General features: G+C 34.4%; 1 protein-coding gene and 1 long non-coding RNA gene across 4 annotated transcripts in view; both read right to left on the bottom strand.

Moving 5' to 3' along the window:
- Positions 1–16044, bottom strand: part of LOC120594975 (translation initiation factor IF-2-like) — a 97487-nt gene that overhangs the window by 73856 nt on the left and 7587 nt on the right. The window lies entirely within an intron of this gene.
- Positions 1–16044, bottom strand: part of LOC120594976 (uncharacterized) — a 17654-nt gene extending 1610 nt beyond the window's left edge. The window contains exon 1 of the long non-coding RNA XR_005650751.1: positions 7940–16044. This is a non-coding gene — a long non-coding RNA (uncharacterized LOC120594976). The remainder of the gene's footprint in view (positions 1–7939) is intronic.

Here is a 16044-nt window from a genome sequence, read left to right as displayed (position 1 = left end):
AAAAAGAAAGAAAAACAGCAGCCTATTTACAGATGCAGCGAGAGCATCCCTTGTTTTCTAGCTTTCAAGAGAAACAAAACATTTCTGCATAATTTTATGTCATAATTCAACACTATTTAAAAGGACGGCTTGCCATAAGCCTAAAGAGATATTTTTGCACATTTTCAAAACCTCCACCATATTCCAGAGCAGTGTCTGACTGCATGGCTTGCAGGTTCCCTATGATCTGCTAAGGGGCCAATCAGGCAGCTGGTCAAACCAGGCACCTCTTCAGGGAGTCACCTTCCCTATACTCTCCAAACACACCCTGTACTTCACGTCCTCAACTTGGGGAAAATATAACTCACATGCTGTCTTCCACAATCTTTCTAGATTAAATTGGCTGTTCTTTCTTGTGTAATCTTCAGCTCTTTCTATTCTTTACTTCAGATTGTCTTCCACTTACTGAGTAACTTTGAGCAAGTCACTTAGCCTTCTGTGCCTCACTCTGTTTATCTGTAAAATTATGATAGCACCTACCTCACAGGGCTATTGTGAGGATGAAGCTGTGAGTTAATACAAAGCATCTAGAATAGTGCCTGGCACATACTCAATAAATGTCAGCCAGGATTTCATTATTACTATCATTATTTAGGACATTATAAACCGCTATTACTTATTTTATATGTATTTCATCAACTCTACCTAAATAAAAATTGTTTGAGGGCAAATATTGGAGTCTAAGGGGAGTATGAGTGCATATTAACACCCTTTCTTGCACTCCTCCCTCTTCCTCCTGGACTCCTCTGCCTCCGCCCCAGATACCAACACAAAGAGGAAGAATGTTGTTATTTGGTGGAGCAGGTTTGCTGACATTTTCTTGGCCTCTGGGCTCAGCTGAAGGTTCATTAAGACATGGGCATAGTCTTTATCCCATTTGGATAAACTTTCTTGTGGATGTTCTTCCTCTCAAGAGTAAGCAGTAAAGTGTGCTCATCTTCTTAGATGCTTAACTTCAAGATCTCTCATAAAGAGAACTGCCCAATATGGGGCTCTGGGCTAAAGGAGTATGAAATAAATGATTCCTTAGTTCAGTCTAGCTTATCAGTGTTCTGTATTAGGGTAGGGGGAGGGGATGAGGGATGCTCTACTTAGTGATGTTGTTCTGCTTGCTTTTCCTTTTCTTAGCATGTATTTCTTATGAGACATTTTCGGGGAGGGGTGGCTGGTCTTAAGTGGGAGTCAGGTAATCCTAGGTCTCTAGTCCACATGACATTATCTCATCCTAACCTTATGAGCAACCACAGGGATCAAGTCTTTTTCAATGTTTTATCCTTCAGCCCCTAACATTCACTATTCTTTATACAAGAGGCACTCAATATTTATCAAAACAAGCTGCTCTACATCATTAAAAAAAAGTTACCCATGTTCTGATAGGGTCAGTCAATATGACTGAGGTCCTATCATTTAATTAAATTAAATTAAAAGAACATGTCATGATAACAAGTATTAATCCAATGCCGATCAGTAAAATTCAAACTTGTCACTGTGATCTATAGTGCCCTGTATTACTTGTTCCTTGCTAACTTCTCTGATCCTGTCTTGCTCTTTCTGAACTAGAATACTTCATAATTTTTGCCTAATCCAACTTCTCATTTGCACTTCCTGTTCCCTCTGCCTGGAAGACTAATCCCCCCAGAATTTTACATGATGGGCTGCTTCTCGTGATTCTTGTCTCAGGACAAAGAAAGAGCCCATGAAGAGAAGAGAATAAGGGAAAATGTCCCATGAAGAAATGACGTTAAGTATGAGACCTAAAGTATGTGTGTGTGGCTGTGTTTGCGGGTAGAGATAGGTAAGTATTCAACTTATACATAAGAGCGAGCTAGGGCAAAGCTTTGGGATGCAAAGGACTAGAGAGAGGTTGTTTGTAGTGTGGCTGGGGCTAAGAGAGCTGGGGGAGAGAAGAAGATGGGGCACAAATGAATCCTGAAAACCCCTTCAGAAGAGGCTCCAAAGAGGGGCAGTACAGCATTTACGCACTGTAGCCCTTTGGAAATATCTTAACCTAAGATATAATCATCCTTCATAAGAAAAAAGTCCTTCTGCCCTTAGTGGTATTCTAATCTCCCCTAACCTAAAAATAATCAGTAGTGCTAGGTGTAGTCACTCCCAGGTGTTAGTCATTTTTCAATTCTCTTCTGGAAAAGTAAGCTACCATGTCCAAGATTCAGGAGATGGAACTGCTCATCAAACCCTGGAAGCTAATTTTCCAGCCCTGAACATAACCCTTACTTCTCTCAGCACTCGTCCTAGTGTTATCTCAGGTGGGAAACTAACTGAATGAGTTTTTAAAGCTGGCTTTAATTAGCTATTAGCTTATCATACGTTCAATAAGAATTAAATATGTACCAATAGCCTGAATAGATTCTTTTCTACACACAAAAAAGGTAAACTACATTTCAGTAAATTCATTTTGACAAACTGAATTTATGCTATTAAAATAGCCTTACATTTTAAAAATTTGTAACAATTCCTAATGACTTATTTTTAATTAGAGATTTAGGTACGGGTTATAAGAAATCAATAAAATCAGCCCAGAAACTAAAGCTGAAGTGTAGAAAGGTTAGATGATTGGTTGAAGATACAACTGAGCATTGTTCTTTCCATAAATAATGTACAAATTTCTTAATTTCTTATTCAATATCTGATTGTCAGAACTTATTTTAAGTAAAATACAGATCTACTGGGGTAAGAGGGCAGAGTGAGAATTGAAAAGAAGACAACTATATACATGACATGGCCAAGAAAGCCACCGAAAGTATATGAAAAAGAATAAATGTTTTAAAATTATATTTTCCAGATGGACAGTCTGAAAGATTATAATTCCAAAGATAATTTTAATTTAACACAATTAAAGAGTAAGAAATTTAGCAAAACCAATTCCTTAATATGCACTTAGAAAGATCTATTATGTGTAAAACATGAATATGCCAATTTGAATATCTGAATTTGCAACTTTTACCAATCCTCTGACTCATACTTATACTCAGTGCAAAGAAATCTTCATTTAAAGAGGGTAACAATGTTTCTATTCATTAACATCACACATCCTGTAAATAAATGTATTTCTACAGTGGCAATCTTGGCTGTAAGTGCTACTCTTTTAGGTCATTGAGACATTTATTTACATATTTAACTATGCATTTCTTTCCCTTTTACATACATTTTCCTTCATTGGTCTAAGCATTTGTTCAAGAGCTTAACTTGTTAGCTAAAAAAAAAAACAAATCCAAAATTCAGAAATTGGAGCACAATCCCTGCAAGGAAGCACATCAATAGCGGGCTTATATTATCACACTGTATAACATTTTACATTTCCGACACGCTTTCCAGTAAAGTATCTTATATCCTAAGATCTCATGGTGTCATTTTTTAAGTGAAAGTTGCAGAGAGATTCTGATTTTACTCAGAGTTGTTAAGGAACCTGCAGGAGTTCATTCATTAATTTATCTAACCAGGCAGGCAGTGAAGCCTTTGGGGACAGTAAGTTCACATTTAGTGTTTGTGCTGAATGAATCCCCAATCTACTTCGTTTTAATTTGCATTAAAAAGCCTCTACTCTCAAAGTACTGCATCATTAAGTTTATATAATAATTAGATATACAAATTAGGAGAGGCAGATTAAGTATCACTTGGCAACATTAACTTGCCTACCACATTTACACTGATTTAAAAAGTGTGTATCAGTGAGATATACTTGTTCATGCATAACTAAAAAAGCCTCTTAAATAATATTTAATTCATTGACTATTATTTCGAATAATAAGCACATTCACAGGATGAGGTTTTATTTTTTTTTCCATTTTATTTTCTGGCTTTTTGCCATTAAGAGGAGTAAAAATGAAGAGAAAAACAATAATTATAAAAAACCCAATTTCTTAAATGATTTAACAGTTTAGTTCATGCACACAAACAACTATAGTACACACTATCGAACATATCTTCCATATCTATTTTGAACACGTGTTCTGATATAGTACCATGACAAGGAAGTCTCCATTATTTTAGTGAGACTGCTAAGATAGGCTCATGAAGAATTTCAGTAAGCTTTCAGTAAGTCACTTAAAAAATTGAGAGAAATAATTATCTCTGGTTAGTCTTCTGGTACAGAAAAACAACTGACATCTTTGCATTATTATTTTTAAGTGACCACAAACTGACACCACTCAAGATAGCTTTTCTCCCTCCATTGGTAATATTTAGCTACAATTTTAGTGAAAGAAGATGAGCCAAGTCTGAGAGCACTCTTGGGCAGAGGCGTGTTTCACAGGTATAGCAGCTCCCTTTGCCTCCAAAGTCTTCACCCCTGTTTTTATTTATTCTTTATTTATTCATTCTAAAGTTTTCACACATGTGTAATATTTATAGATAGCATCACTACAAAATGGAGCGCAGGTTCAAATCAGAGTTTTAAGGTCAGGAAAAATAAGTATCATTTAAATGAGTCACCACTGCCACTTTTAGAACCTCTTGTACTTCCTTTAAAAATCTCGCTTTCAAGGATGTGACAATTTTTGTTGTGGAAAATCATAAATAAAAACTATACAATAGTTATGATGATTACTCAGTGTGGTGATTTTTTTTTTACATTACAAACTTTATAGGAACACTCAGTTTACATTTATTTAGCACACATTTTGACAGTGTTTTATTTTCAGTAACTGACCTACTGCAGTCAATTTCAAGAATTTTATGTTCTAGACCATATATATATATCATTATGCTGATATGAACATGAAATTCAAAATTACATAAAGAAAAACCAAAAGAAAGCAATCAGCAATAGTTTCTAATTTATGCTAAATATTAAAGTATCTTAAGTGCACAATTACTTTGTTTAGGTACTTATAAAAATGTAATACTGTAAAATTTAAAAGTTGTAAATTTTTCCAAAATAAAAAAAATTGCATCCAGATCTTATTCCAAATATAAATAACATACTTTTGATATTATCTTAAATTAGCATTTTAGATTATTATTATGGAAATGTGGGGCATAGCACATAATAAATAATAGGTATTAATTTCAAAACTACCCAGAATGTTTTATGGTTTGTATTTGTTGGCTTAAGAATATTTAAGAATGTTGTAGATTAGAATATTCTAATAAGTAATTACTTAAATGAAGGAAATAACTAAATAGAAGTGGGAAATAAAATATTTAGAGGGCAGCGAGGAAAGGGAGGGCATGTGAAATTACACAGAAGAACCTGAAGTAAGTGAAGGTCAAAGAACTAGGAAAAGTTTACCCATTTCTCCAAATCTATGGTCATTTACCATGAGACACAGCTGAGTTATTTGCTCTAAGTGCTTTAAGTTTACCTATTAAAAAACAAGCCACATTCTCAGTTCTAGACCCTAGGGCCTAGCAGATGGAAAGCCCTCACCCCTCCCACCTGTTTCAGTGGCAGTCTACTAACCTCTCATGGCCCAGCATGACTAATTGAGTTTTTTCACTTGATGGTTTTATGTATGACGGAAATTTAAAGGCATAACTATGCATTTCTCTCTCCATCCCAGCTAATTATAGTTTCATCGAATTTTAAATAGTGGATGGTCACACTGTTTCAATATCACATCTTATCAACATCATTGATGGGGAACAGAAATTTGATTTCTACATTAATGAAAATACTGCATGTTTAGAAGATACTATGTATTAGAGGACAAAGGATGTCACCTTTGTCTCCTTTTAAAGTATCTCATTTCTACTATTTAAGTGCAATAAGACAAATACAGATTTACAAAAAAAGCCAAGTTAGAAATTAGGTCCTTCACAGAGACCCACAACAGCGTTCTTTTAAATATCTTAGGTTGCCTTCATATATTTAGGGTAGAATTTGGTGTATGTATTATTTTTAAGAGATATATATGATGATTACATAAAGCAAAATTAACAGTTCAATTAAATAGAGACAGTATCAACAAATTCCTAAAATACTATTCTCATCAGCTAAATCAAGACCAAATAGATATTTCAAATAAGAGTTGGTTGAGTCAAGCTAGTTTATTTTGGGTACTTTGTTGAATGGAAAACACTTTATTACTTAAAGACTGAACCTTAAAAAAATAAAAGAGGTTTAATCCAAATAAAGCAAATTAACTCTTCATTCTGGTCTTTACTTTTTTTTTCTTTCCAAATAATTTACATTTCATTTATAGAGATGTTAGTGAATGGCTCTTTAAAAAACACCTATTTTGAAATCACAGATCAAAATAAACGGAAGGACATGGCTTTAGTACACTTTTTTTTTTTTTTTTAAAGAAAACACTATAATACATTCCTCACCAGGGAATACTTTGCCTTTTTTTTTTTTTTTTTTTGATATTGCAAGTTCTATATACACAAATGGCACTTTTCTTCCTACTCTGCTAAAGGCCTCAAAAAATGAACAGAGATGGTTTAAAAGTCAGTTAATTTATACCATTTTCACCTAAGCTTTGTAAAAATATATGGAAGAGAAAGTAAGGTATTCGGTTTGAGTTAACAAGACAGTTGCTTCTAAAGTAGCTCCTTGAAGTCCGAGGCAGAAGGCAGCTGCAAACATCCGACTGAAAGCCCATCCGTGGCTTCACAGCTTCCAGTCGAGGATGTTTACAGTTGCTCACTGTCAACAGGGATATATTTCTTTCTGTCTGGTTAACCTGAAGAAGGTTCCCTAGCAGGTTCTTCTAAGACGTACAGGTAGCAATTCTGTCTCATTCAAACACAGAAATATTCTAGAGGATGTCTCAAATTCAAAACAAAATATTTAATGCATATTTATTACTCATCTATCAAGTCCCTATAAAATGTTGTGATATAATAAGACAATATATGCAAATGGATTTCATCCCTTACTGTTTGCTACAAGGAACAAATAGGCAATGGCAGAGTTACTAAAATGATTTCAACATGCGTTATGTAATTAAAATCCTTCTCTGAGTGAAAGTGACCATAGAAATTAAATTATTTAACAGAGTGCATATTTAACTTTAAATGCTATATTTAAGTGAACTTACACTCGCAATGAAAATTTAAAAAGGTCTGTTTCAAACATAAATTCTGACACACACGAAAAAGACTTACGTGCTTTTACATATCACTTTTGCTCTGAAATCTGCTCCCAGAGGCAACTTGTATAGTCAGCTGGTTTTTGAAAGAGTAAGCAACAATCAGGAGAAAAACAGAATGGAATAACAAGGTCTATAACAGGCATATATCAGTTTGTGGATCTAAGTTTCCCACTGGAAAAACACAGAACCTATCACTCGAAACAGAGTGACGCACATTAACTCCAAATTTGAATGTTTTGAATTCCACTCCCATTCTCTTATGAAAATAAATGAGGAAAACTGAAGGTTAAGCTCTATCAGTCACTACTTTCCCGAAGTAATTCAAAACCCTTCCTAGTCTAGTGAAAGATTAAGTTGATACAGAAAAGGGTGTGCCTTTCCTGGAGATTTGTTTTTAGATGAAGTTACCATAAGGTTCTTAAGTTGCAGAAGTCTTAGTAGTTTGAGACACCAAAACAAAAACAAAATCCACACAAACAGTGTCATGTTTACTGAAACCAACAAATCTGAAGAGCTCCATAAATTACTTTTTCAAAGCAAAGGGTAACTCTATCCTATTAAGGTTAAGAAAGTTAATCTTTGGGGCAGCAGGTGAAAATAAGCTCAATTATGTTTTGGCTTTTTTCTTTTTTTTTCTTTTTTTTATTAACTAAGTACTTTGAACTATTAAAACTTCCTAGGGAACCACATTTTCTCAATGGGTCAAGTCACATAGGGGAACAAAGCAAACTTTATCAGTGCTGTGCGATTCTACATTCCAGAAATTCTTAGTACTTGGCATTTGTATACCACTGCTGACTAGGGCTTGAGTCAGTTCACCAAACTCAGCTACAGCTACCAACCTTGTGAACTTCTCACCAAGACACCCACTTCTTTTAAGTTAGTCACAAGTAGGCAGGGTACTCTTAATTAAAACAGATAAATAACAAGCTTTACACCCTGTGAAGATATTGTATAGCAGTAACTGTTTACAGGAAGAAAATATTTTTACTCCCATAAATTTTTCTTAAGATGACAGGTCCCCTATTTGCCTTGGAATCTTAGCACTTTAAATAGTAACATTAAATTAAAAACGAAGAACCCTAAGTGACTACTACATACTAAGCAAACAATCTCAAAGAACAATTCAGTGAACATATGAAAGAGATAGTAAACCTTAGTACAACCTTGAAAACCCAGCCTTTTGTTCAGAGCTCTATGAATAAACATGAAAAAATTCAACAAACAAAGCATGAGAAATCATAAGATCTTAGTTACAAGGGTTCATAAATGGAAGGGCATTTAATAAGCATCAACATAGTACTTCATTGTCTGTATACATGAGCTTTCTTTTTTTAGTAAGACATCAGCTAGATGAAATCTCTGTGAAAGGTAAAGCAGATTCATCCCAACGATTTTGCCAGTTTAAGTGAGACTCAATGTTGTTTAAACTATTTGCTTGTTTTCTTTTAATTGAGCAGTATTGGTTCCATTTGGAGCAGCAATTCTCAAAATGAGAGGGTTGGAACAATAACCAGGGCAATTTCTTCTAACCCTACATACCTAGACTGCCTGCTCCACTCCGAAATTCTTATTTAATTGGCAGGGTGCTGAGTATGTGTATTTTGCAAAAGCTTTCAAATGATTTTGCCATACCTTCTTGGCAGAGAACTACTAATCTAGAAAGGCGGAAATAAATAAATTTGCTTAAAATTGAAAAAAATCTTCCCACTATCTGAGAAATGTGACCAGTAAATCTATTTAAAAATCATGAATTAAAAACAAATATGGCAGAATAATTGTGTTCAATACATCAGACTCTAGTTTGTTTTTTATAATTCTAGAAATGCTCACAGAAAACTACTTAGTTTAAAACCATAGGAATCCTGGCTGTTAGACACTGTTAGGGTTCTTAAAAGTCTCCCAACCCAAAGTATAGCTCTGGATGTCTATATCCTGGATAGGTTTTATAATCTTCCCCACATTAGCTTTAACTATTTGAAGGATTAATTCCTTCTGGTGGTAGACAGTTTAGGACTGGCCCCAGAACAAATTTAAAATTTTTTCTTAGCTACCCTTAACCATTCAGTCTTACCCTCTTATTGACCCTATAATCATGCATTTTCCTAAGCTACACATAATTAAGAACAGCTTAAAATATTATAGCCACTCAAGATCCTCTCACTCCTTCCCTTCACATACCCAATTCTCTGGATTTTAAGATATCAGAGTATTTAAATGACCTACCATTGAATTGTGAGATTTTAGGCACTAATCAGTAGGTGGTGAAAGTTATTATTATTTGTTAATTTGATAACAAATCAAATTATTTGTTGATTTATTTGTTGATTTATTTATTTATACTAGGACTCCCTTTTGCCCATGGAAATGCAAAGGTGCATGCAGGTGATCCTACCCCACTAGAAAATGATGCTTCTCCCTCTGGTTCCACCTTTCTCCTCCATGTACATTTAACCTCCACTCCCTCTGGCTTCTGAATGTTCGCAGTGGCACGCTAGGAATGGGAGTGTTTCATATCAGGACCTGTTCTGTGTCCTTCTATCCACCATCTCTCTGAGAGCCAAGGTCCTAGGCAAACTATATCAATAGCACTGGCATTTGGCCCCTATCTCTTCCTTCAGAAAACTCATCTAAAGACAAGAAACACAAGTGATCCCTGCTTCCTTCTGTAGAAAGCACACACAGAACTGGCCCGAAATGGAAATAAGTGTACAAACAAAATTCTGTCCTTTAAAATTAATCTTTACTTTCTTCTATTTATACTTTATATTTAGTAGTCCATACGGTTTGAAGCCTGATTCAAAGCCTTCCATTTCTCATTATATTTCTTCCTAATGACAGTGATGAACTTTCTCTTTTCGTTTTTTTTTTTGGTAATTAATAGAAATACAGACCTACCTGGTCCTTGCTTCTTGAAACTAGGAACATTTACTGGAAACATTTTCCCATGGATTGTGCATACACGGAAGGTTAAGAAATCCAAATTCTAGGGAGAAAAGCATTATCTTGGATAATGTAGAGCTTAAAGAGTTTAGACAGTAAAACTGCTTCTACTTTAGAAATTAATATTTTGTTCAAATAACATTCTCTAATAAAATGGTAGTGCAAAATAAGTTGAGAATTAAGCGAAACTATGTGTACGTTAAGTTTATAGCCTCGACTTTAATATAACATTTTTGTTGTATGCCAGGCAATGCCTATGCAGACTCATTTTATTCCTGCCACAGTATGATGAAGCATTTACTATCATTATCATGCAGGTAGGGACGCAAGGCTTTGAGACCTGGAATCACATCATCATTCACTTTACTATTCTGATGTTTTGCTTGTTGTAAGCTCTTCTGAATCATTTGTGGAGCTGGGGAGGGTGTGGGTTTGAATATATATAGTTAGTAGTAATTCAATAAAAGTGTGTTTTTGTTGTAAGTTAGACATTAAAATTGATAAGTGAAAAAAGATAAGCATAAAAACAAACAAATATCCAGATCCTTTGGTGATAAAACAATTCATTTACTCATTCATTCATTATATATTTATTCAATTGCTAAACTCTCCTTTAAAATAATCCCAAAAATCGAGGTCAAGGTTCCCCAGATAGGAGCTCTCCAAGCTTATCAGAGTTTTGTGGTTGTTATCATCCTCCTCCCCCATCTGTCCAGAGCCCCTCCTCTCCTACTTTGGCTGGCATTCTCACTAGGTAGGGGGATTCCAAAGGGTCAGGTCATCTCAGCCTTCAGGCTAATAAGGGACTTTCCGTCCCACTCCTCCCATCCCTTCTCCCTCCCTCCCTTCAGGCACATCACTGTCAGCAGTTCCCAGACTGTATCCCTCAGACCACCTGCTGACTCAGCTCTTCCCCACTCAGGGGTTCCTGCTCCATTAGCCTTCTCAGAAAAAGCAACCCTTACCTAGAAATACCCTCCCAGTTCTGCTGAAATATAAGGTTCTACTTCTGAATAGACATTAATTGAATTTAAGATGAATTTGATTGTAATAGTCAATGGCAGAATTCAGAATTCAAACAGTTGTGTTTGTTTTTTTAAGTCGAAGCTATTAAATTTCCCCAAACAGTAAAAATTCAACATTAGTTCTATATCTTCTCAATAATGAGAAATTATTTCAGAGGAATATATTCTATAATGGAAACTACATTTAAAAAACATTTTTGTTTATAAATTTCACAATTAAAAAATATTTGTTTCTACTAAAGGTCAACTGTACATAGTTGACATTTCTATAAATATTATAAGCAAGTTAAATGGTTTTGATGTTCTTAAAGAAAGGCTTGAAAGTCATTTGCCCTTAGTTCATTTAAAAATATATTTTTAGAAAGTATTTCTTAATAGTAGTCAAGGTTAGAGTCCTTTATTAATCATTTTGTATAAAATAACAACAGTAATTGCCATAGAAAAATAGCCAGATTATTGACATACTTAGAAACTGACTCCTTCTAAAATTATGTAATGATTAAAAGATGTTTACAAAGCTGTGAATGATATACATTAAATATCCTAAGTTAAAGAAAAGCCAAGAAAAATGGTATTATCATGTTAAACATTCAGAATATACACATATAATTTTTTCTTTTTACTTTTCTGTATTTTGTTTTCTTTAATGTGAATAATACAAATATTTAGGAAAAAATGATCCATTTCAGATATGAGAATATTTCTCATAACTTAAGAGTAATATAGACATTTCTCAAGACCAGTTCTCTATAAAAATAAATCTTTGAAAAGAGAGAATATTACATAAGCCCTGATGACCATGATTCTGTCTCAATCACTATTGTGTCTACTGGAGCATAATGTACTTTACACATAGTAGGTGCTCAATATATGCCAGCTGAATTTTTTAAATGTTAATGAGGAGAGTCTTAAAATGCACTTTGTTTACAATTATCTAGCATCCTTTTCTTTTTTTAAATGTATTAACTCACAGGTCTTTAAAAAGTAGGGTTTTCTCCTCTTTAAAAGTGATGAAATAGACAAAAGTTAATAATTGGTCCATGTTTAGAGCCAGAGCTATCATATGAAGATGTGATGCCCTATCCTGTGGTTTATGAGAACTGTCTTGAGACCACCTGATGCTTCTGTCAAGGTGGAAAGTGGGAAGGCAGGGAGCACTGGGCCCTTTTGATAGATGACTTCACGGGCAGGTTTCTTCTTGAGCTGACACTGAGCCTATTTTCTCTGTGAATGTAAACTATGATACCTGCATCTCACAGAGCTCTTCTGAGGAATGACTGAGATATGTATGCGTAAGCACCATACACATTAGTTATTTTTCCTTATTACTACCTTCTGACTATGAACATGTTAGGGCAGATTAATCAGAACAGTATTTACTAAAGGAAATAAACTACTAATGTCATTTGGGCTTTTAAACTTGCTTCATGATCTCATTTGACCTCACTGGACATCAATTTCCTCAACTGTAATAAGAGTTAATCAGATTCTCTCTAAAATACTTCCAGCTATAAAATCCTGTGACTCTAATTCCTTCATTGCTTGAATTTATGAGGTAGGGTTAGAACTGGAATGGGAGAAGATTGGAAGACTTTTTTAAAAATTAAACATACACTAATCAGGGAAGCAGTCTTCCCTTAACTAGTGTGATTTTTCTTAATACAAAGAAGTACCAATTACCCTGACTTCATTCACAATCACTTCCCACACTCACATATTTTTAAAAATAGCAGGGCTACAAGATAGTTTGAGAGTATATTCACAGACGGTGTAGTTAGTAGCTGACTTACGAAGCTTTCAGTAGAACAACTTAATTATCTCCAATACTGTCTGGCATGGGAATTAGGTTATAAGTAGCAAAAGGAAAGAGGCTCAAATACCTCATACTTGTGGCAAACAGCGACATAGCATACAGAAAACAAAGATAAAAAATTCTCATTCTGAGTCTAACGGTGAAATCTGGTTGAAAGACCTTCACACCATTCTGTACAAAGAATGGGCAAGTTAATTTGAAATACCTCACTGGATCTCAAAATCAAAGACACTCAGTAATTTTAGTGCAAGTTAATGTTTGACTTACACTGTTTTGGGCTATCAGCAGCTTAGCAGCTCACATAAGGATTTTCTAGATTTCAACAAAATAACTATAAAGTCATAAGACAAAAACCATACTTCGATTAAAAAAATAGTTATTAAAAAACCCATGTTATGATTTCATCCCATTACGCTCACCTAATTAATATGTACTCAACAGCAGGCTTGTACTAAATTTGAACCACTAGGGATAGATGATGGAAATATAGTGTGACTGACCCTAATTTCATTTGTAGATTTAAGCATTAAGAACTGAGGTAAAAAAGTTTAGGTCAACCAAACAGGGCAGCCACAGAAACAACGTGACAAATCCTAACTACTATTTTGCTTCTCTTACCCTAAGAGAAGAAAAGAGTCTGAGAAAGTGTGGGATGATTTTCACTACCTTCTAAAGGCCCACACTCCACTTTTGCATAATTCTAAGAAAAACTTGGTGGTGGTCACCTAGGATGTACAAATGAGAAACATCTGATGAACAGAGGTGGAAAATAACCATTTTCATGATTATAGGAAAGGATGGACAAATGGGAGAAAAAAACGAATAAATGAAAAAAAAAACAAATGGGAAAGAAAAACTCCCTTTCCCCCTTTCTAGCCTCTAAAGGTAATTTATTTGTGATTCTTGAAATGTCTGAACATTGCCATGCAATAATCAAGAAAAAAATCTTTACTTTGTTTTACTGATAAGGATCTAATCAAACCTGTTAAGATCAGGCTCCTCTATTTAGAAAATGAAAAATTATTTAAATATAAGTTAATTTCTTCAAATTAGTACTTTGATCATTTAGATTAGCTCAACATTTTGTTATTTAAACCAAGTGTTTTTCATAAATGCTGCTGAAAAATGGTACCTTTCTACAGAGAGCTAGGGAACAGGACAAAGAAAGAGATTTCAGGGGTCCATAAAATGAATTATTAGAAAGTTTAAGGGCAAAACTGACCATATATTTTGGATGTTCTGGAAGCGTCACAATTTCAATGATTCCCAACATAGTCATAAATCAACAGAAAATACTTTCAGATCAGTGATCTGATGAAGAAATGTCATTAGAAATGATTTACACAGCATCCAAAAAATCCTAAGTTCTTTGAAGAATTAACCTTAGTTTTATAGTCTATGGAACAAAAGTGCCAAATTTTTATATATTCTGTAAAACAAAAGTGTCACATTTTTATTTTCCCCAAACTATCTATTAAGAAAAGGATTTATTTACAAGAAGAGTATTTTCAATCCATCTTAAAAAATAATTGATGAAACTACCCTAGATTCTTTGAAAACATTTATTAAAAAAAAANAAAAAAAAAGTAGCACAATGGTTGGCATTCTAGAGTCTGAAAGCCTTAACTTTTCCTATTTTTTCTTTCTTTCTAAAGCTCTTCTTAAAATTGCCTGTGGTATTTTTTAAATGTACTCAGAAGTCTTACGGTTCTGGTAGTTTTTTAACTAGTAAAGTAAACACAGCAATCAAGTACCTGCAGTTCTGCTAACAATATTGTTTGTATTCTAAGCCCCATCCACAAAGGCTACAGAGAAAAATATCCAGTATAAACAAATATTACTTAGATACCAGTGGCATCTCAAAGTAGTACACCCAAGTCTCGAAATGCAAAAGGGAGAAATTTTCTACTCCCACAGTGCATAACTCCCTGGTGAATCTCATGACAGGCAAATAGAGTGAAATTGCCTGTTACAGTTAAGTTGGGGAGGAGGTGTGGGTATGAAGCAAATCAGTAATTCTCTTTCTTCATTTTTTCACCAGCTTTTTTCCCCCCAAAATCTCTCTTCTTTTCTATGATATTTCTGTTCTCTCATCTTCTCTCATCCCCAATTCCAACAGAAAAGATAGCTTTTTGTCCTTTAATCTCGTTACTTAACATTAGTCTCACACATACATAAACACCATTGAATAATATTTTCAAATTAATACACAAAATAGGGCAAGATGTGAGAATGAAGTGGGCTGAGATTAATACTGGGGAAAAGAAATTCTCCACTGCTATTTGTGATACCCAAGCTTCCGGATGAAAGTGAAGCTAAATCCTCAATTGAGAAAGAAGCTTGAATCCAGAGAAATGCTAGGACGTAAGGCCTAAAGGTTCAGGCAGCCCCTTGAGAACCACAAAGAGCCAGTAGGCCCAGGTGAGTCCCCGAATCTTTCAACCTAGACTCATCTTCCCAAAACTCTTGCACACCTTTTTGTTGATTCTTAGCAATACTCTGTTATGTACTCTTCCTACAATTCCCTCTCACCTCTCACTTAAGGCCCTACCCTAAAATAAAACTCTGTGCCTCAGTTTTCTCAGTTGCAAAATGATAATAACTATAACTGTATAGTAATAACTATAACTATAGAGTAAGGATTAAATAAATTAATACTTGTTTAGAATAGTGTTTGGTACATGAAAGTATAAACATTTGTTAAATAACAGGAAAATAAAATAAATTATTTGTGAATCCATAAATATGGATTCAAATGACAGAAAGCAATTTATGATGGCAAAACAGACTTCAAACAGAAAGGAGCAAATATACTAATTTTGTCAATATGTGTCATCAGTCCAGTCGAATTACTGAGACAGATTACACAAGGAACCAGGCTTTATCTTAATGTTCTGTATTTAACCAATTCTAGCCTGGTCTTGAGATACTTAATTACCGAAGAAACAAAATGAAAACAGACTCATAGATACAGAGAACAAATTGGTGACTGCTAAATGGGAGGGGAATTGAGGGGTTGGATGGAAAAGGTGAAGGGATTATGAAGTACAAATTGGTATAGTTACAAAACAGTCATGGGGATATTAAGTACAGCATAGAGAATATAGTCAATAATATTGCAATCGCCATGTATAGTGCCAGGTGGGTACTACAGTTATCCCGGAGA

Source organism: Pteropus medius, unplaced genomic scaffold, assembly GCF_902729225.1.
Source record: "Pteropus medius unplaced genomic scaffold, Ma_sr-lr_union100, whole genome shotgun sequence".
Classification (NCBI taxonomy): domain Eukaryota; kingdom Metazoa; phylum Chordata; class Mammalia; order Chiroptera; family Pteropodidae; genus Pteropus; species Pteropus medius.
The sequence above is the reverse complement of the archived record's forward strand: the minus strand, read 5'-3'. Positions and strand labels throughout refer to the sequence as shown.